The following is a 22,821-nucleotide window of genomic DNA, read 5'->3' as shown; positions in this document are numbered from 1 at the left end:
ACTACTGATAGTAAATATAATGTATATAATTAAAACAGTTGTTTGTTCTATAATATTCAAATTGTAGCGGATGAGTTGGGTAATTTGTGTGTCCAAAAATAGGAATTTGTGGGCCATTCTGTCTGTATATCTCTGTTTAAGACATGGGGATTTTTGGACAGAATGGTGCACAATCTCTATTTCTAGGCACAAAAATAGCATGAATTAACTTTACAGTGTGTTTCAGTAATAATACAACTATTATTGTGATATTCTACTTACTTTACTTTTAAAATGAACAGGTTAATTCTTAGTTCTTCTATGTTCTTCAAATTCGGTTGCTTCTTTTCAGGAGAATGGTCTTCACTGCAATTGTAAAAGAAACAAATTAGTAATTGTGTTTGTATGTAGCACGGTTTTTAATTTAGACATTGATTTTTTTAATTGAAATCCTCAGCGCCTTCCTCAAAACCATTAAAACTATCTTATTTACATAAGATACGTCGCACAAGTCTAATACACATGATATGTTCTTAATGAACAAATTGTATTGTAATGACTAACTTTAGTAAACAAAATATCTTTACTATGTTTGTGAAATTCATAATGTACCACTGAATACCACTATTTCTGTAACTAAGGTCTTCCAGGTAATAGTGTCTCAATGTCATGCTTAAATTAAAGTAATTGAATAAATAAAGAAATAAAACAAAAATATCAAGTCAGTTTGAAAATGTGTTCATGTATTGTACAGAAAATATGCATACCTGTAGTTTGTGTTCATGCATTTGGATATGCATGCAGCTGCAAGTAGAAATCTTGGAGACTTGTACAGTATTTCTTGTAGATGGTGCTTGCCAATGATATGACACTTGTACTCAGAGAGATTCACAGTACATTTGCAGTGCTGATCTATGATGATGGAGTTAGATGTAGAGGTCTTGAATGTGATTGGTGGATGGTCATGTGACTTCTTAGCTACATCCAATGAGGGAATGGCACAGAAAGTGAAGTGGAAATGGTAGAAGGGCTGTTCATGTTACGATATGTCCGCGGACATGGCGGTGGTTCGCGGACATCGGGTGTTACATCGGGGATTTTTGGGTTCAGAAGTCATGCACATGAAAATGAGCACTGAAAGGGATTGGTCAGGAAAGTTTAGTGGGTGTGTTGTGCCAGGAGAGAGTTTCTCAGATACTCTTTTTGCTGAGAGAACAACAGATAGCTATGGCTGTTTGTTTCAGAAAACAGATTGTTTGGATGTTGGGAGATTCATGGATGCATTGGTTGAAGGTGCATGCAGAAAGCTGTGGAGTAGCTGTAGATCTTGGATTTCCACATGTGGAAGTACACTGGCATAGAGTACGTGGAATGAAGTGGTTGGACTTGCTACCTCTTTGTGCTAGTTTGGAGACAGAGCAACATCCAGACATAATTGTAATTTATGTGGAGGGAACAGTTTAGGACATGTGTCTGGAATTTCTTTGCAATGTTCTATGAAAGAAGGACTTGGGAAGGTCATGGACATGTTCCCTAATTCTCAAGTAATATTTCACAGATTGCACAGAGACAAATGTGGCTTCGTTCTTCTTCATTTGGTCCACAAATGGAAAAAGCAAGGCGCAATGTTAATTAGGATGTTTGTGCCTTTCTAAGAGATGTTGGCATGTCCTCTTTTCACAATGAAAATATTATGTTTCGTAGTACATACATTTTTCGCAGAGATGGAGTCCATCTTACTTATGCTAGCAATCAGATTTTTTTGAGAAATATACAAAATGCATTACGACCTTTTTTAGAATTACAGCATCCATTTTGAAGTAGGTGTTAAAGTATTTATAATTTTTGACATACAAACACCTCCCAAAGGCTCTTTTCAGAGCCACCACTTCCTACCAGCGAAAATTGCAATGGTTATGATAGGGTAGCAACCCAATTTTTTACATGTCCGCGGACTGTCCGCAGACTTCTAAAAAATACAAAGGGCCCTGCTTCATTTATTTTCACTTCTATTTTTTAACTGTGAAAGGCGGCTCTGAAAAGAGCCTTATTTTTTTGATTTTGTAATTTTTTATCTTTTTTGGTTTTTTATACACGACACAGTAGGACAGGAGGGGAAAGGAGGATAAAGGGGGGGACACCAACCACAGGGATAAGAAAGGGTGAGCTGAGAGAGGAAGATGTAGAGTGGGTTTTATTTGGGTAGTGAGCAGGTCTTCTCATGCTCTGAGGCAATAGTCTCAAAAGCACTGCAAAGTCATATATATATATATATATATATATATATATATATATATATATATATATATATATATATATATATATATATATATATATCAAATGATGTGCCTGGACTCTAAGAAAAGTAGTGTGAATACAAGATATAAAAATCAGAGCATATACAGGGAAAGTACAGTAATAAAAAAACAACAGAACTATCAGAAAGTGCTGACAACTCTACTGATTATTTTAATGCACAGAAGGGATTGCTGTCTTTCAAGCTTGTGTCTACTCCTATGCATATGTTTCATATGATATGACTGGATCCTAAGGGAATTATTGTAAAAACATACTTGAAGGATAAGTCTACAAATATACTACCTTTTCCACATTTAATTCCTGACTGTTACTGAAGAAAACCATGTGGCCTAGATATGTCAGTAAAGGAAAAAAGGGGGAGCCAAACATGGGATTTCATCAGTGATGTCATCAATGACATTTGTGATGTCATATTTGATGTCCTGGGTGTTAGTCTTAGCAGTGCACGGTGGTGGTGTGAGTTATGGTTGCTTAGCTTACCATAACTGGCAAATTTCAAGGGTTTTTCGGTTTTACTTGGAACCATAACGTCACTTTAACAAAGTTTTTTTCACTGAATATATATATATGTATCTTAAGACTGTTTTTTCTTAACAGTCCGAATGAGAGGCACTCCCCCGTTCCTTGAGAAATCACCAGGAAAACAGTTTTCTTTTGGAAAAAATGTCCTCTTTATTATGCAGACCATGCACAGCACATGACTGTCAATAAAAAATACCTAACATGTGGTGCTCCATAATGCATAGCTCCAATCGACGCATTTCGCGGTTACCTCACCGCTTGTTCACAACAAGTGATCCACACAATCAACACTATTTAAAAACACCTCATGTGACAGGAAGTTTGCCATAGAAAGAAGACTGAGTGGCCCAGGGCTTTCGGAACGGCCATCTTAGAATGGGTTCAAAAATTCAATATTTGTACATGTTACATTTACGTTTAAAAACCCACTTTACATTTTAAAAGAATTAATAATATTCTTGCCATTCAAAATCAATTAGCATAAAAACAGAGAACTGAAAAAAGTGCAATGTGCAATCAATTCTTTAAAGTGCATAGTGCATTCCCCAACTTTATATCTTTGGATGGGCTCATTCCCTGTGCAAATCTAGCAAAGTTAAAGTGCAAAATATCATTCTTAAGGTGCCTCGTGCTACTGTTTCTGTATATAAAGTGCTTAGTGCAACTGCGCTTCTTGTTGTTATATATTGCTCATTTATTGGCATGGTTAAGGTGGGTTTCGAGAGGTATTACTAATTTATCCCCGTCTTTGAAATCTGAATGTAACAGATGACATGTAATCACAAGTGTGAGTGCCCCGTATCGCAGTCTGTGCCGATACCAATCTTTCTGCGTTTTGCCATAATAAGACATCTTATGGCTTTCAACCGGAAAACAGAGGCAACATATATTGTTGTTTTGATTTCTTTGTGTAAGTTGGAAAGACATAATGTCTATAAATAGTGGACCTTGGTTAAAATTCAACATTTTGAAATCTATTGAAATTATTGTTAATACAATCAAGATTCATTATTGGACAAGTGCCACAACCTATATCAATTCATACTATTAAACAAATTATTAATGCCTCATAAACAGTGTGTCTTAAAGAACAGATCATTTCACCACTGCCAATATTAGAGTGTACCGGTTCCTATTACTGAAATCGTATTACTGGCGCCACCCTTTCTTGTCTTCAAAAATCCTGACACATGATTCACCATTAAAAGATTTAAGAATCACCCTAAGTGCATATCACTGAGAAAAGAAGGTTCCCACACTGTACCTTCATATCGCACAACTGCCTCATCTCCTAGACCACAGTTTAGAAGAAGAAAGACGAGGAGATATGAGAGAAGAGGAAGAAACATAGACCGGACGGAGAGACACATCTAGGGAGGAGAATAAGGAATAGAATAAAATAGGATAGAATAAAATACAATAGAAATGATGTCAGATACCCAGGCATACATATTCTCCCTTATAATCAGAAATTAAAGTGAGAGGTTAATAGATCAAAGGAACACAGTACTAGTCTGAAGACAGTTATTACAGATTGACTTAATTATAAAATCATCATTGTCCCAGAAATGGGTACACATTATATGAAGCGACTTAACTATAAGGAAAGTAGTGTAAGAATATATGAGAAGGGTAATGTCTACCAATATAGTACCTTTTGAATTTTCAGTTGCTGACTGTCGATGAAGAAAAGCACTGGATCTAGATATGTCTGTGAACAAAAAAGAGGGAGTCAGACATGTGATGCCATCAGTGATGTCATCAATGACAGTTGTGATGTCATGGGTGTTAGTCTTAGCAGTGCACCGTGGTGGTGCAAGTTATGGTTGCTTAGCCTACCATAACTGGCGAATTAATGTTTTTTTTGTTTTACTTTTAACCATAATATGGATAAGTTTTTATTACGGCAAAGTAACTATAACATCCCTTTAGCAATGTTTCTGCACTGAATTTGATAGATTTTTAGTAGCGCAACTAAACCATAAAGTCCCCTTAACAAGTCTTTTTCAATTAATTTGATAGGTTTTTTTTAGCGCAACTTAACCATAATGTCCCTTTAACAATGTGTTCACTGAATTTCAGAGGTTTTTATTAGAGCACCTTAACTGTAACGTCCCTTTAACAAAGTTTTTTCACTGAATTTCATAGGTTTTTACCAGGATACCCTTAATTTGTATAGATGTACCATATAACATACTGAACCCCTTCACCCCATGTTGATAACCACACGGTCCACGGAATATGTGACTGTTTGTGGTTCTCGGGTAGTATCCACCCTGGCCAAAAGCTCATGGGTTATTTTACATTATGGTAGCGTGCATCAAAGACCCTAAACGTTTTTAAAGAGCAACACATATGGGAATTATAAGTAACAATGAAGTAGCTCTACAGACTCTGTACTTATAAAAGCAGCAGTTCAATTGCATAGAGTTTTCAGCATAATGGACAGCAGAACCGTACTAGAAAGTGGTAAGTACACTATATTTTTTCCTGTAACTGTGCAGTTTGTTCCGAGTACATGACTAGTAAAAAGTGTTTTTTTATTTTTTTTACACAATAATGGCGAGCACCCTGGAGTGGCTGGAGGAGAATTTCCCTCTTGATGAAATGAGTGAAGATAGTATCTCCAAAGGTACACAGTGCCATTTGAAAAATAAGAGAATACATGCACACCGATGCATATATATGTGTATACAAATGTGTACCCATTTCTGGGACAATGATGATTTTATAATTAAGTCAATCTGTAATAACTGTCTTCAGATTAGTACTGTGTTCCTATGATCTATTAACCTCTCACTCTAATTTCTGATTATAAGGGGGAATATGCATGCTTTGGTATCTGACATCATTTCTATTGTATTTTATTCTATCCTATTTTATTCTATTCCTTATTCTCCTCCCTAGATGTGTCTCTCCCTCCGTTCTATGTTTATTCCTATTCTCTCATATCTCCTCGTCTTTCTTCTTCTAAACTATGGTCTAGGAGATGAGGCAGTTGTGCGATATGAAGGTCCAGTGTGGGAACCTTCTTTTCTCAGTGATATGCACTTAGGGTGATTCTTAAATCTTTTAATGGTGAATCATGTGTCAGGATTTTTGAAGACAAGGAAGGGTGGCGCCAGTAATACGATTTCAGTAATAGGAACGGTACACTCTAATATTGGCAGTGGTGTAATGATCTGTTCTTTAAGACACACTGTTTATGAGGCATTAATAATGTGTTTAATAGTATGAATTGATATAGGTTGTGGCACTTGTTCAATAATGAATCTTGATTGTATTAACAATAATTTCAAAAGATTTCAAAATATTGAATTTTAACCAAGGTCCACTATTTATAGACATTATGGGGGTAATTCATAGAATTCAGCGCACAAGTGGCGCACGCGGCTGGCGCACAGTGTGCGCGTGCGAATCCCTGCGCCAGCCGCGTGCGCTGAAATCCATTTCCGCGCACAGCGTATTCATGGATTCCAGCCACCAAAACCAGCCGTGGCGCACAGTGGCGCAGCGACCCTGCAGGAACGCCAGTTACGCCCCCAAGAACGCCTCCCGCACAGGGAAAAGCCATCAACATACCCAATCCAGCGCAAAGGGCTGCGCTAACCCTGTACCAGCACAGCAAGCGGGCTACGTGTATCACTGGGGTGCGCGGGAAGTACCTCACGCGATTGGCCCCGTGCGAGCATGGTACGCGTATTTCAGGGGTGCGCGGGAAGTTCCACACGCGATATCAGCAGGGTACGTGTATTTCAGAGTGCAGGGGAAGTTTTACACGCGATTCCAGCACGGTACGTGTATTTCAGGGGTGCGCGGGAAGTTCCACACGCGAATAGCCTGGGCGCATGTATTTCAGGGGTGCGCAGGAAGTTCCACACGCGAATAGCCTGGGCGCGTGTATTTCAGGGGTGCGCGGGAAGTTCCACACGCGAATAGCCTGGGCGCGTGTATTTCAGGGGTGCGCGGGAAGTTTCACACGCGATTTCAGCAGGGTATGTGTATTTCAGGGGTGCGCGGGAAGTTTTACATGCGATTTCAGCAGGGTACGTGTATTTCAGGGGTGCGCGGGAAGTTTTACATGCGAATAGCCTGGGCGCGTGTATTTCAGGGGTGCGCGGGAAGTTCCACACGCGAATAGCCTGGGCGCGTGTATTTCAGGGGTGCACGGGAAGTTCCACACGCGAATAGCCTGGGCGCGTGTATTTCAGGGTTGCGCGGGAAGTTTCACACGCGATTTCAGCAGGGTACGTGTATTTCAGGGGTGCGTGGGAAGTTTTACACGCGATTTCAGCAGGGTACGTGTATTTCAGGGGTGCGCGGGAAGTTTTACACGCGATTTCAGCAGGGTACGTGTATTTCAGGGGTGCGCGGGAAGTTTTACACGCGATTTCAGCAGGGTACGTGTATTTCAGGGGTGCGCGGGAAGTTTTACACGCGATTTCAGCAGGGTACGTGTATTTCAGGGGTGCGCGGGAAGTTTTACACGCGGTTTCAGCAGGGTACGTGTATTTCAGGGGTGCCGGGGAGTCCTACATGTGATTTGACAGTGTGGGTCCTCCCAGGTGTTCCCTGTACAACCTCCACGGCCCCTGCAGGCAGCCCACACCACAGGGGACTACCCTGCATCCCTGGTCATGTCCCGCAGGCAGCCCACCCAACATGGGCATGCCCCCAGCAAAGGCACATGTCTCCTTGCACCAATGATCACCAACTCATGTCCCCTTGCACCCCCACCCCCAGCATTACGGGGCACCTGCCAGCAGGCCCCCACCCATGTCTCCCAGCACCCCCACCTCCCCAGTCACCAGGGGCAGCCTCCACCAGGCCCCCACCCAGGTCTCCCAGCACCCCCACCCCCCAGTCACCAGGGGCAGCCTCCACCTGGCCCCCACCCATGTCTCCCAGCACCCCCACCCCCCCAGTCACCAGGGGCAGCCTCCACCAGGCCCCCACCCATGTCTCCCAGCACCCCCACCCCCCAGCACTGTGGGGCACCTGCCAGCAGGCCCCCAGCCATGTCCAACTCATGTCTCCCACCACCCCCACCCCCCAGCACTGTGGGGCACCTGCCAGCAGGCCCCCACCCATGTCCCATCCATGCCCCCACCACCCCCACCCCCCAGCACTGTGGGGCACCTGCCAGCAGGCCCCCACCCATGTCCCATCCATGCCCCCACCACCCCCACCCCCCAGCACTGTGGGGCACCTGCCAGCAGGCCCCCACCCATGTCCAACTCATGTCTCCCACCACCCCCACCCCCCAGCACTGTGGGGCACCTGCCAGCAGGCCCCCACCCATGTCCCATCCATGCCCCCACCACCCCCACCCCCCAGCACTGTGAGGCACCTGCCAGCAGGCCCCCACCCATGTCCCATCCATGCCCCCACCACCCCCACACCCCAGCACTGTGGGGCACCTGCCAGCAGGCCCCCACCCATGTCCCATCCATGCCCCCCTGCACCTGGGTCCCAACAATCCCCAATCATGTCTGTAATGGCCATCCTCCCCTGCCAAAAGGCCCAACCAACTATCACATCCACCCACATATCAAAGGCAATTACATGTTACACACCCAATGTAAATAATGCAAATGAACACATGTCTGTCACACACAATGGCTGCAAGTGAATGTTAAAACATCCAACATGACATGCATGAAAGTAATGAGATGATACGACACATTGAAGGATGAAAATAAAAATGTATTGAAAATCAACAAGAATGGAAATGAAATAAGAAAAACCACAAAGCAAAACAACAAAAAGAAGTTGAATGTCCATGAAAAAAATCCAAAAAATCCAAAAATCCATTGAAGAACTATATACAAGACAATCCCGGGTCCATGAGCCCAACCAAATGAAACCTAACTATGTCAACTAACTAAAAACTGAACTATATACAAAAAAGTGGCGCATTGTCCAATCGCAACCAAATAAAAAAAAAAATAATTCAAAGGAAACCTACCACTAACTATATAACTATATACAATGGCAGCGGGCAAGTCCTGCGGCTCACTCTGTGATGTTGCCGGCCAGGGCATCATCGAACTCCATGTCTATGTCCTGGAGGCGGGACTCTGTCCTGGCCCCGAGGTCTCGCAGGGATAACCCCATGTTCACCTCAAACTCCCTGCGAGCTTCCTCAAGGCACTCAGCCCGCCTCAACGCCCGACGCATGGAGAACTCCGCCCTGACCATGGTGAGCCGCTCCTCTTCCGCCCGCTGCCGCTCCGCACCTATCCGCTGGACCAACTGCTCCCACATGGAAGACACTACCATCCCAGGGTTCTCCTGCCCTCCGGCCGATGCCTGCCCCTCTGATCTTGATGGCCCCGAGCCATGATGCCTCCCACGTCGAGCCTGCTGCTGCCTCCGACGCCACTGCCTCTGCCAGCACGACGGCATCCAGGATGATGGAAACCACCGACGCCGTCGTGCACGTGCCCTGCCCGATGATGCCGTCACATCCTCCATCTGCTGGGGTCCAGTTGCTGTGTTGTCCACCCCTGCTGGACCTCTGACTCCCGACTGTGGCACGGATGGGATCCCCACCGAGCTGGCTGCATTGGTCAGGGCAGGTCCACAGGGGGCCCTGGTGGCATCTGGGCCGGAAGACGGCAAGGAGAACGACTGGCGTATAGTCTCCACAGAGGAGGAGAGGGCCGCCAGATTGGCCGACACATGCAGGAAACCCCCGAACATGGCCGATCCCAATTGGGCCACGATGGCACGGTGCTCTTCGTGATGACGTGCCTGCTCCTCCTGGGAAGCACGCACGGCATCACGAATCACAGCCGTGCGCATCGCGACCCCAATCAGGACCTTCTCCACACGGCCAGGGGTCCCCTCGTCCGCAGGTGGAGGGGAGTCAGATGACATGGACATCCCCTCTACCTGCGGATGGGCCTGGGACGGGGCATCCCTGCTGGTGCAAGGTGGTGCACCCACAGGTTCAGGGACAGCGACATGCACAGGCCCCTCCACGGTGACCTGTGCTGTCTCCTGCCCCTGCCCCTGGACTGCACCACTTGCACCAGCAGGGATGCCCCCACCAGGCCCCATGTGCGCCTCAGTGGCGGCCTCCTCCTCCTCTGTGGAAACCACCAACCTGGATGGCTCCTCGCCGTCTACCGCCGTAGCAGGCCCCTGTGGGGGCTCACCCACCCCTTCCGCTGCAGCCGTGGGGGCATCCCCGCCACCTTGCTCCACAGCGCCGTCTCCGCCCTCTCCTTCACTAGCCGCTGCGTAGAGGGAGACATAGAACACAAGCATCAGGGTACTGTACAATGGTCCCCTAGACAGGAAGCAATAGCAGATGAGTGCCACTGTCAAAGTACACTTCCATCATGTCACACCACAACACATGTGTCAGTCCAGGCAAAACACACACAGTGACAGTCATGGTGCGTGCCATGGACATATTAATGCATGTCCAATGGACTCTCGAATCATACAATGTAATGGGACTCACATGCATCATGGGTCATGCCTATCACATGCACACACTTCCCCTCAGTCACATCCATCTGGCCCCGTACACCCCAATCACAGTGCATACAAGGATGACTAGGCTGCATCAGTGAATCTGTACATTGTCACAGACATGTGTCATGCATCCATGGCACTCACAAGTCACAGACACGCAGGTCAGGCACACAGACATGGATACCACATATGTATCTGGCATCAGCACCCATCCCTCGCCCCCACCCATGTCCAGGAACAGAGACTGCCATGCTCTCATGTGTGCAATCTGCACAGGGCTCCCCATGTCGCATTCAAACACATGCAACAACCGTGCGGTTCACACATTACAGGTCGCACATGCATTCCCATGATGTCCCTGCACACATACATGCGTACATGGCCTATGTCACACATGCCGGCAAGTATCAGACAACCAGCACACTGCAACATGCCCTGTCTTACACAGCAATGCTTGGCCACTTACCGCTCAACTCCAGACGGGTCTCCCTCTCAAGGACATGGGCGTGGAGCGCTGGGTGTGCGCCTTCCAGGACCCTCAACTGGATGGAACTCATGCGGCCCCGGCCCCCCTCCACAAGGCGCCGGGCCTTCATGAGGGTCCTGGACCTCAAGTCCTCCCAGCGCTTCTTGACCTTCTGGATGGTGTGGGTTGCCACCCCCTCTGCCTTGATGGCAACCACACAGTCGGCCCAGATCCTATCCCGTCCTTCCCTGTTGGCGCGGGACAATCCGAAGAGGGCATCATACTGCCCCAGGACTTGCTCCACCAGGACACCAACTTCGGTGGCAGTGAAGCTGGTGCTCCTCTGCCCCTCTGGCCGGGGGTTGCCACTGGGGTCAGATGTGGATGTGCCCGACATGGCAACCCCAGGGGCAGGAGTGGGTGGGCAACTGGGTCCTGGGGCTGGGCTGTGGAGCGATGTTATTCGAGTCGGGAGTCTTCTGTACCAGCAGGGGTGGACACAGCAACTGGACCCCTGCAGATGGCTGATGTGCAGGCACCAAATGGCAGGGCACGGTGGCAGCAGGCAGGCAGGCAGGCAGGCAGCAGCAGATGGCACGTGGGAGGCTGCTCGGGGCACTGGGGGGCAGTAATTCGGCCTTCTGGGCAGGAGCGTGGTCTTCCGTGTGTTTTCGCGTGGCCAGCTTGATACGGAGTGATTTGGCAGGTGAAAATCCTGCACGTCAGCGTGAAAATCGAGGAAAGGCCCTTAGCGCGTAAGCGCGTCAGCACGCGTACGCGATTTCATTGGACCAAAGGCCCTTACACCGTAAGCGTGTCTGTGACGTTTTGCGCACGGGCGTTGCCCTGGCAGGGCTTGGAGATCCCGCATGCCTTTATGATCTGTACGTGCTTTTTGTGCGGTGCGTGTGTTTTCCATCCGTTGGGGTTCACACGCTATTACTTCACAGCGGGTGTTGGCTACGCGTTCTTCTACACGCAAGGCAGACGGTGAGTGGTACCCCGCTCCCCCAGGCCCGATCGCGTGAGAAACTTCACGCGAACCCCTGAAATACACGTAGCCCGCTCCCCCAGGCCCGATCGCGTGTAAAAGTTCACGCGAACCCCTGAAATACACGTAGCACGCTCCCCCAGGCCCGATCGCGTGAGAAACTTCACGCGAACCCCTGAAATACACGTAGCCCGCTCCCCCAGGCCCGATCGCGTGAAAAAGTTCACGCGAACCCCTGAAATACACGTAGCCCGCTCCCCCAGGCCCGATCGCGTGAAAAAGTTCACGCGAACCCCTGAAATACACGTTGCCCGCTCCCCCAGGCCCGATCGCGTGAGAAACTTCACGCGAACCCCTGAAATACACGTTGCCCGCTCCCCCAGGCCCGATCGCGTGAGAAACTTCACGCGAACCCCTGAAATACACGTTGCCCGCTCCCCCAGGCCCGATCGCGTGAGAAACTTCACGCGAACCCCTGAAATACACGTTGCCCGCTCCCCCAGGCCCGATCGCGTGAGAAACTTCACGCGAACCCCTGAAATACACATTGCCCGCTCCCCCAGGCCCGATCGCGTGAGAAACTTCACGCGAACCCCTGAAATACACGTTGCCCGCTCCCCCAGGCCCGATCGCGTGAGAAACTTCACGCGAACCCCTGAAATACACGTAGCCCGCTCCCCCAGGCCCGATCGCGTGTGTAACTTCCCACGCAACCCCGAAATACATGTGCCCCGCTCGCACAGGCACTATTGCTGTATGTTGCCACTTTTGTAATGCGCAGGGACGCTACCGCCTGCCTTCGTGTGGCGGACGTGTTTGGGCTTGTGCGTGTCTTTCGCTGTGCGTGGCTTTGCCCTATTCGATTCCATGAATACGTGTGGTTCGGGTGCGTGTGGGTGTTCCGTCTGCTTCCCTGCAGTACATCCCCAGTTACGCCCTTGTTTTCGCGAGTGGTTCCCCATTCCGCGCGTTACGCCCCGTGTTCCGCCCACTTTCTAGTGTAAGCGCAGAGGTTGTGCGCTTTCACTGTGCGCGTCGCGCACGTCTTTCGGGATGTTGCAGTGACGTGTGCGCCATGCACGGGTTTGGCGCACATCCCGAGGAAGACACGCGCAGGGACTTCCATGAATCGCACGCGTGCGCCTCTTTTTTTCCGCTTGCGCCTGCTTGCGCCTGCTTGCGCCTGCTTGCGCGTAGATTTTCGTCGCACGTTTGTTCCATGAATCGGCCCCTATGTCTTTCCAACTTACACAAAGAAATCAAAACAACACTATATGTTGCCTCTGTTTTCCGGTTGAAAGCCATAAGATGTCTTATTATGGAAAAATGTAGAAAGATTGGTATCGGCACAGACTGCGATACGGGGCACTCATACCTGTGATTACATGTCCTCTGTTACATTCAGATTTCAAAGACGGGGATAAATTAGTAATACCTCTCGAAACCCACCTTAACCATGCCAATAAATGAGCAATATATAACAACAAGAAGCGCAGTTGCACTAAGCACTTTATATACAGAAACAGTAGCACGAGGCACCTTAAGAATGATATTTTGCACTTTAACTTTGCTAGATTTGCACAGGGAATGAGCCCATCCAAAGATATAAAGTTGGGGAATGCACTATGCACTTTAAAGAATTGATTGCACATTGCACTTTTTTCTGTTCTCTGTTTTTATGCTAATTGATTTTGAATGGCAAGAATATTATTAATTCTTTTAAAATGTAAAGTGGGTTTTTAAACGTAAATGTAACATGTACAAATATTGAATTGTTGAACCCATTCTAAGATGGCCATTCCGAAAGCCCTGGGCCACTCAGTCTTCTTTCTATGGCAAACTTCCTGTCACATGAGGTGTTTTTAAATAGTGTTGATTGTGTGGATCACTTGTTGTGAACAAGCGGTGAGGTAACCGCGAAATGCGTCGATTGGAGCCATACATTATGGAGCACCACATGTTAGGTGTTTTTTATTGACAGTCATGTGCTGTGTATGGTCTGCATAATAAAGAGGACATTTTTTCCAAAAGAAAACTGTTTTCCTGGTGATTTCTCAAGGAACGGGGGAGTGCCTCTCATTCGGACTGTTACGAAAAAACAGTCTTAAGATACATATATATATATTCAGTGAAAAAAACTTTGTTAAAGGGACGTTATGGTTCCAAGTAAAACCGAAAAACCCTTGAAATTTGCCAGTTATGGGAAGCTAAGCAACCATAACTCACACCACCACCGTGCACTGCTAAGACTAACACCCAGGACATCAAATATGACATCACAAATGTCATTGATGACATCACTGATGACATCCCATGTTTGGCTCCCCCTTTTTTCCTTTACTGACATATCTAGGCCACATGGTTTTCTTCAGTAACAGTCAGGAATTAAATGTGGAAAAGGTAGTATATTTGTAGACTTATCCTTCAAGTATGTTTTTATAATAATTCCCTTAGGATACAGTCATATCATATGAAACATATACATAGGGGTAGACACAAGCTTGAAAGACAGCAATCCCTTCTGTCCATTAAAATAATCAGTAGAGTTGTCAGCACTTTCTGATAGTTCTGTTGTTTATTTATTACTGTACTTTCCCTGTATATGCTCTGATTTTTATATCTTGTATTCACACTACTTTCCTTAGAGTCCAGGCACATCATGCGATATATATATATATATATGTATATATATATATAAATATATATATACATATATATATATATATATATATATATATATATATATATATATATATATATATATATATATGGTAAGTAGCAGCTTTGAAACAGAGCAATCATTTTTCTGCATAAAGGTAATCAGTTATGAACACATTTTGCTACTACTGCTGTTTTTTTTCTTACTTCAATTTCCTTGTATATACTCATATTTGTATGTGGTGTTGTCTTTTTGTATTTTGTCTACATTAATGCAATTATGTAGTAAGTTGGTTTTATTATCTACTTATCACATGTTTCACAGTATGCAAAAGTCTAATAAGAAAACAGTTATCATTTCTCTATTCAAAATGGCAAGCTTATGAATATTGCACCTCCATCATGTATGCTGCACACAATGCCTATGTTTCTACATAAACACCTTAGTATACTGGTTGGACTAATTAGCCCTTGATATTTATTCCAATGATCATTGACACTTTTTTTTATTTAACATTACAATAAGAAACCCTTGTACAGACTTTTTATGAAAGGTAAATGCACATGTGATGTCATCAATGACATTTGTTATGTCATCTTTGATGTCCTGGGTGTTAGTCTTAGCAGTGCACGGTGGTGGCGCGAGTTATGGTTGCTTAGCTTACCATAACTGGTGAATTTCAAGGGTTTTTCGGTTTTACTTGGAACCATAACGTCCCTTTTACAAAGTTTTTTTCACTGAATTTCATAGGTCTTTAGTAACAGATAAGTTGTGTTTGCAAATCCTACTCTTTCATAGAAATGCAACAAGCAATCCTGACAACACTTACAGTGTCTCAAGAATAAGGCAATTCAGACTATCATTCCACCTCACAGATACAGTCACACAGCCAATACGTAATAGTAATGCTTTTACGATACAATGCAGATGGTACCAAAAACAACTGCAAGCTTACTAACTTCACACAGGGGCAAGTATCACTTGGCAAGAAAACCTTCACAACAGTAGGCATAATCTACCACACAGGTGCCACAACCACTGCAGGTCACTATACTGCATACATTAAAAAGAAATGTGGGTGGTTTGAATGCAATGATACTTTCATTACTCTGAAGCAGAGATTGCCAGCAAATCTTGCAAATGCCTACTTAATATTCCTGAAACCAAAATGTACTCACTGTGAAACTGGAACAACTTAGCATAAACCACGTGACCCATGAGTACATCAGTTACACTGCTATACCATTTTTTCACCAATGACCCAATGTTTATAGTCACAGAGACAACAATTGTGGAAAAGACACACTAATATTGTTTCAACCATAGTACTGAAATGAAAAGTACTGAACCATAAAGTCCCCTTAACAAGTTTAAGTATGAGGGTCTACAAACTGTCCTCAACGACCTGTAAAATGACCAACTGTTAGAATAAGGCAACAGCTGTCTACCAATGCACATACCACTGTACTAAATACACAATTCCATGTCACTACACATCCAAGTATCTTGGGACAGACAATACACTAGCAGCAGCATGCCATGTCCACTTCTGTACACATACTATTACAGTACTTCCAGCCAGTGGACAGACTCTCGGGTACCAAGCACCAAGGAATCTGCACAGTGGCCACATCCCACACACATAAGCCAGCCACCTGAGGCCCTGCCCACTTCTGTACACCTACAATTGCAATACTTGCAACCAATCAGAAGACTTTTGGGTGCAATAAGCCATCCGCCGGAGGGCCTGTGCACTTCTCTACACACACTATTAGATTACTTCAACCAGTGGGCAGACTCAAGGTCCGGCTATACACCAAAGAATCCAGGAGCTTGCTACAACCACCACAGAAAAATACAGCCTATACAAGCATCCTCATATCAGCTACATTCAACTCCCCTATACCTCATATCAGCTACATTCAACTCCCCTATACAAATGAAGCCTGCCTGCAGTCACCAGATAAGCAGCTCGCCTGAGGACCTACCTGTGAACTGCTGTGGTGTCTGCTGACATGCAGACACAACCCAGTCTTCTTCCACCTAAACAAATAGATCATATTAACCATCTCTCACTCCCCCACACTTTCCAGCTTCTCTTCCCAACACCAAATGCCCCAAAAAGGAAATGGGTCCACAGAGCGGAGCCAGATATCACACATTTCTTTACACCTACATTTTGGCTATTTTAAAAAAACTACCGGAAGGATGTACACAAAATTTACAAAAGCATGCTTTTGGGAAAAAGCAGCTGCTCCTGCTGCAAATGTGGTGAAAATCCTTCCAGCGGTTTGAGCTGTAGATGTGAGCAATATCTTTTTCCATTCAGTCTATGGAAAAAAAAAACATTTATGGACTCCCCCGTATAACTTTGCCCCCCCGGACCAAACCTCACCAAACTTTGCAAAAAATTCAGGGTGGGCCATATACTTGCAAAGTTTGGTGTGGATTCGTCCAGGGGGAGCGAAGTTATAAGCCACCCAAAAAGTGCTCTTCCTATGGCTGTCTAATATATATTATATATATATATATATATATATATATATATATATATATATATATATATATATATATATATATATATTATATACTATTCTCAGGCAAGTTGAAACTGTTCTAAGAATGGGCCTGGTGTCTATGTCCGCACTTACTGAAAATGGGGTGTCCTAAGGACACTATTCCTGTCCGTACTGTACGCTAGCAAAATAAAACTGTTCTTAGAGCACTTTGGGTGTCCACGGACATAAAAAAAGCCCATGCTGCATGATTAAAAAGTTTGATTCTATGGATGTGATCTATGGGTGTGATATGCTGCGTGGCCAGGGCATAAAGTCTTGGGTGTATGGCCGAAGGCCGTAGGCCGTAGATCACACCCATAGAATCAAATATGTATGAAATATTTGCAAATCTACAGTTTATGCATGTTTGATTTGTATACATTGTATGTGAAGTTTTGGCTACATCATGCCATTAAGATTGTAGAGATTGGTATCAAGCACTGCAGTATAAGATATCCATGGAAGTAAACATTTTGCATTGTGGTGTACGGTTACATGTTTGCTTCAATGGTTGTGTTATGGAGCAGTATTTATGAATTGTACTTACTATAATATACTTACTGTTTGGTTTGATAACCGGAGTACATATATTCTTTGTCAATTTCTGTAATAAAAGAAAAGCTCCTGTTAGTGTCGGTAGTTTGTAAGGACTTATAACATTGAATAATAGACATTTCTTATTCATTTCGACCCTCATATTTAGTAGATTACAAACCAGTGTACTGTGCAACTTGCTCAGTTTCTGTGTTTGTTGTTAAATCATTGGGTCAGATTAAAAAAAAAAACATGTTTTTTCCCTTTGCTATAGTATATTTATTTTTGTGTTTTCAGTGTTTACTTGTTGTTTCTGGCTAATGTTGGCTTGTTGCAGGTTGTTAGATACGTGTTGTTGAATTGTAAGAGATTATCATTTTTATTTATATTCTCAAATTGTTAATCTATCTGTTGGGTTGTTGCAAAATCTTGGGGCAGTTAGATACCTGATAGCATATTTTAACTGTTTATTTCTTGTTATAATTTAGTGGTATTGATTTATCTGTTTGGTTGTTATAGAATCTTAGGGCAGTTAGGTACCTGTTGGCGTATTCTACTGTTTATAGTTGTTTTAATTGAAGTTTTATTAATGTTTATACACAGATTAGTTATTAGTGGTATTGATTTATTTGTTTGGTTGTTGAAAAATCTTGGTGCAGTCATATACCTGTTGGCGTATTCTAACTGTTTATAGTTTTGTAATTGAAGTTTTGTTAATGTTTAAGTACAGATTAGTTATACAATTTTGGTTTTAACAAGATTAAATAAGCGTTTATAAGATCTTCTGATAATCTCTGCTTTAGAGTAATTGTATTATCATTACATTCAAACCATCCACAATTCTTTTTTATATATGCAATGTAGTGACCTGCATTGGTTGTGGCTCCTGCGTGGTAGATTATACCTATTGTTGTGAATGTTTTCTTACCAAGCGATACTTGACCATGTGTGAATCCAGTCAGCTTGCAGTTGTTTTTGGTACCATCTGCATTGTAACGTAGAAACATTAATATTACATATTTACTATGTGTTTGTATTAGTAAGGTGGAATGATTATCTGAATTGCAGGTAGTACATAATTTGCCAAGGTTTGCATTTTGTACAAGTTGCTGAAATGAAACGGATTCACAGTTAGATGTGGATACATATACAAAACGTTCATTAGGGATTTGCTCATATTGCATATTGTTGCACAGAGTGCATGTATGTTTCCACATGTATAAAATCTGGAAGATTTCATTTATAGGTATGTTTTTGTTTTTGAGTACTTGTAGCAAGTACATTAGAAATTCTTGTGGATCTTCTTGTGAGTTTATAGTGAATTTCACCATTCCAACACAGTAGTCCACTTCTTGTCTTATTCCATGAACACTGTAGCTGTTGTCAGGATTGTTGGTTGCATTTCTATGACGGACTAACATTTGCAAACACAATTGGTCTGTACTTTGTAAGTAAATGTTGTCAATAATTGATGGCAATTGAAATAGAATATTGATTGCTACATTTGCGTAGCAATTTACACCAGTTACATTTGAAAATTTGAATGGACCTGATAGTTCTGTGTCCAAGTCATTTTTTTGGAGTGTGTCTTGCTTCTTTGAAGAAGTACCTGAATTACTTTGAGTAATAGATTCTTCTTTGGTTGTACTAATTAATGAAGTATTAGTTTCTTTTACTCTCTTTGGAGGATTTGTAGTGACATCCTGTTGCATTTCTGTTTGAAGTAGTTTTCCTTTACAACGTTTTGCTTTTTTGGAACAGGATATGTTTTTAGATGGGGTGTATAGTGAACATAGTCTATTGTATTCTTAAATGCAAGGAATATCAGCGTTTACTTTACTTTCATTAAAGCTGATTAGAAACAGACCGTCAAGTGTACGTAAGCATGATAGTGCTACGTAGCTCATGCCTTCTTTGAAGACTGTGTTCCCAATATCTATCAATGCTTTATCTAAGGTTAGACCTTGTGATTTGTGAATGGTGACTGCGTATGCTAAAGTTAGAGAAAATTGTTCTCTGCGTACATACATGTCTTTGAAAAGAAGGAATCAAGCTGTTGAGCGCCCGATCCTTTTTACTTCTGAAAGTTTGTCAAAGAGAATATTGACAAACTGAATGTTGTTGTCACATGGGTATGTTTGAAATCCAACAACTGTACCAAGTGCTCCATCAACTAATCCTTGCTCCACGTCAAGGTTACGTTTCAGCATTACTCTACAGTTTAAAGATAATTTTAATATTTTCTCCAAACCAGCTGTGTTGGAGACTGAATTTTCCAAGGTATGTAGTCTTGTTGTGGCTTGTTGACACATGGGTAGTGTTATACCATGTACGGCCAGTCCGTCTGTTGCGGAAATTTCAATTATTGGTTGCATTTCCTTTTTCAACATTGTTTCATTGAATTTGGAACAGCTTGCAAGAGTTGGCATCAAGGACATACAATTGACATTTTTGTGCACTAATTGTTCCATAACATCAGTAGCACATGAGTTATGGCCATGTGCATGGATGTGCCGGGTTTTTAATTTTGCTGGTGCTTCTTGAGATAGTACACCAACTCTAATACTTTTTAAAATGTTGGCGTAGGTGAGGCCTGCAGACTGTCGCATGTTTTCTATTATAATTGCTATTATGTTGCCAAATGCTATATTTCATATTTAGATGATACTACAACTGCACTGTGCCTAACTGCCTAGATTTGGTGATCTGCAGCCCAATTGCCTTAGAACTGCTGTTTTGCTGCCAAATGCAATATTTTGTATCTAGATGATACCTGTATGGCCTTTTGCCCCTCGCTGCCATATAGAACTGCTGTTTTGTTGCCAAATGCAATATTTCATATCTAGATGATACCTGTATGGCCTTTTGCCCCTCGCTGCCATATTGAACTTAGGTGACTCCTGTTTATGTACTTGATTGTTGTGCCTCCTAGCTCTTCACTCTTACTCAGGTAACCAGGACTACCATCATGCACGTCAGTGCACTCCTTCCACTACTCTACACTCTAGCCCTACGACTTGCCCAAGTTATCCAGTTACCTCCGGTAACAACCTCCCCACTCCGGGTTAAACTTGATCAGCCTTTTACCAGCCTGGCATCCCCACGACCTATTGTGTCTCCTAGAATGAGCCCGGCAGCATCCACTGTAGGCCAGATCAACCAATACCTCAATGACCCAGCTTTAAGGCTGGAACATTTCGCTAGGAAACCTACACCTAACCAACCTTGCCCCGTCTCTCTTAGAAATAAGAGACTAGGCACCAGATACCGCCTACGTCACTCCCGCAACAACGTCATGAAGCAAACTTCACCTTCTCCTCCTGGATCTCCGTCAATCACTACCTCATGCAAATCCACTACCACAGAGGCTAAACTGCCCATGTTTAAGGGTGCCATTATTAATGCCAGATCTCTCACTGCACACGCACTAGACATAGCTGACCTTATCACTACGTCCAACCTTGACTTCATAACTATATCCAAAACATGGCTTCATGCCGTACTGGCCCTTTACTAGCGTTAGCCCTACCGCCTGACTACGGCATCACACGATGTGACCTTTCTACTGCCCACTCCAGAGGCGGTAGTGTGGCTTTCATCCATAAAAATGCTCTCGACCTAAGAGTGATACCTGACTCCAAACTCACATCAGCAGTGTCGCTGTCAGTCAAACTAGCACTCATACCTAACCAAACAGCCACCTTGCACCTAATTTATAGGCCTCCGGGACTGCAGGCTCCTCCTCGACAATACCAAAAACAACTCACAAACAATCATCCTAGGCGACTTTAACTTAGGTCTTGGTGACCTAAAAGATCCTGTAGCAACTGACCTGGAGAACGTACTAACTGACCTTGGCCTTCCCTTGTACATTCAAGAACCTACCCATATCAAAGGTAGAGCACTTGACTGGTTAGCTGGCTCAAATTGCAATATTAAGGTTCTTAACAATACCCCCTGTATATGGTCTGACCATCACATCATAACCTTCAATATTAAAGCAACCCCACAAATTCCGTTACCATTAGCCCCAGCACTCCCGACTAGAAGCAAAAAAGACATAACTAAGGAGAAACTCCTCCCATTGTTACTCCCGACCCTTAATGCAGCCACCAACACATGCTCTGATCCGACTTCCTTAGCAGACACCTACAACCAAACAATGCTAACGGCCATTCACTCCATAGCACCTATCAAACTCAGGAAGGCTAAACCACAAGCTCATCTTAATTCATGGTTCACCCCACATTTAAGAATGCTCCGCAATGCTAAACGTTGTGCCGAAAATCGATGGAAAAGCAACCCTTTGGACGAGCATAAAGATGGTTTCCTTCTAGCCTCACTCTCTTATAAAGATGCTATCATCACTGCAAAAAAGGAATCTCTTAACAACCGTATTATGCAAGCTGACTCGAACTCAAAAGAACTCTTCAAAATCCTAAAAGAGCTTGAAACTCCAGCTGCCCCCCCTGACAAGTGCTTGAAAGATAGTAAATGGTGTGCCAACATCCAAGCAGCCTTACTAAATAAAATCTCCACACTACAAGCAAAAATTAAAGAAAAGCAGGATAGCCTGAAGCGTGACAACCGCGCTCATTCCCCTGCCAAGGCCCCCCTTCTAGACACTGCCAATACCATGTCATTCGCATTCTCTCTGCTTACCGTTGCAGAGGTAGAAAATATAATTCTGAGAATTAAGCCATCCAACTGCCAAGGTGACCCGTGCCCAGCCCCTATTATCAAGGACTCAGCGCATGAGTTGGCCCCATTCATCACAGCCTTCATCAACTCTTCCTTTAAAACAGGTATTGTCCCGGACAATCTGAAGGACGCTTGGGTGATCCCATTGCTTAAAAAACGATCCCTAGACCCAAGCATACCCACTAATTTCCGACTTATCACCACTGTCCCATTTCGGCTTAAGATCTTAGACCGCGCTGCATACCTTCAGATCCAAAACTATTTGGAAACCAACAACTTGCTAGGTCTACGACAATCCGGATTCTGCCCCAGACACGGGACAGAGACTGCTTTAATTGACCTTAAAACCCAAATTGAGGTATTAAAGGTTGAGGGTAAACTAGCAATGCTACTACTTCTCGACCTTTCAGCCGCATTTGATTTGGTCAACCACCAGATCCTTTGGAAGCACCTCCACTCCGCTGCCAACCTCTCATCCTCGGCTGCGGCCTGGATCAAATCTTTTTTGAGCAATAGATCGATGAGAGTCTTTGCCCCATCCGCAGCCGATGACCCTTCCCCAATTCACTGTGGCGTACCTCAGGGATCCTGTGTGTCACCTACA

Source organism: Ambystoma mexicanum, chromosome 6p (assembly GCF_040938575.1).
Source record: "Ambystoma mexicanum isolate Mex_15411 chromosome 6p, UKY_AmexF1_1, whole genome shotgun sequence".
NCBI classification, from domain to species: domain Eukaryota; kingdom Metazoa; phylum Chordata; class Amphibia; order Caudata; family Ambystomatidae; genus Ambystoma; species Ambystoma mexicanum.
This window is presented reverse-complemented; position numbering follows the sequence as displayed.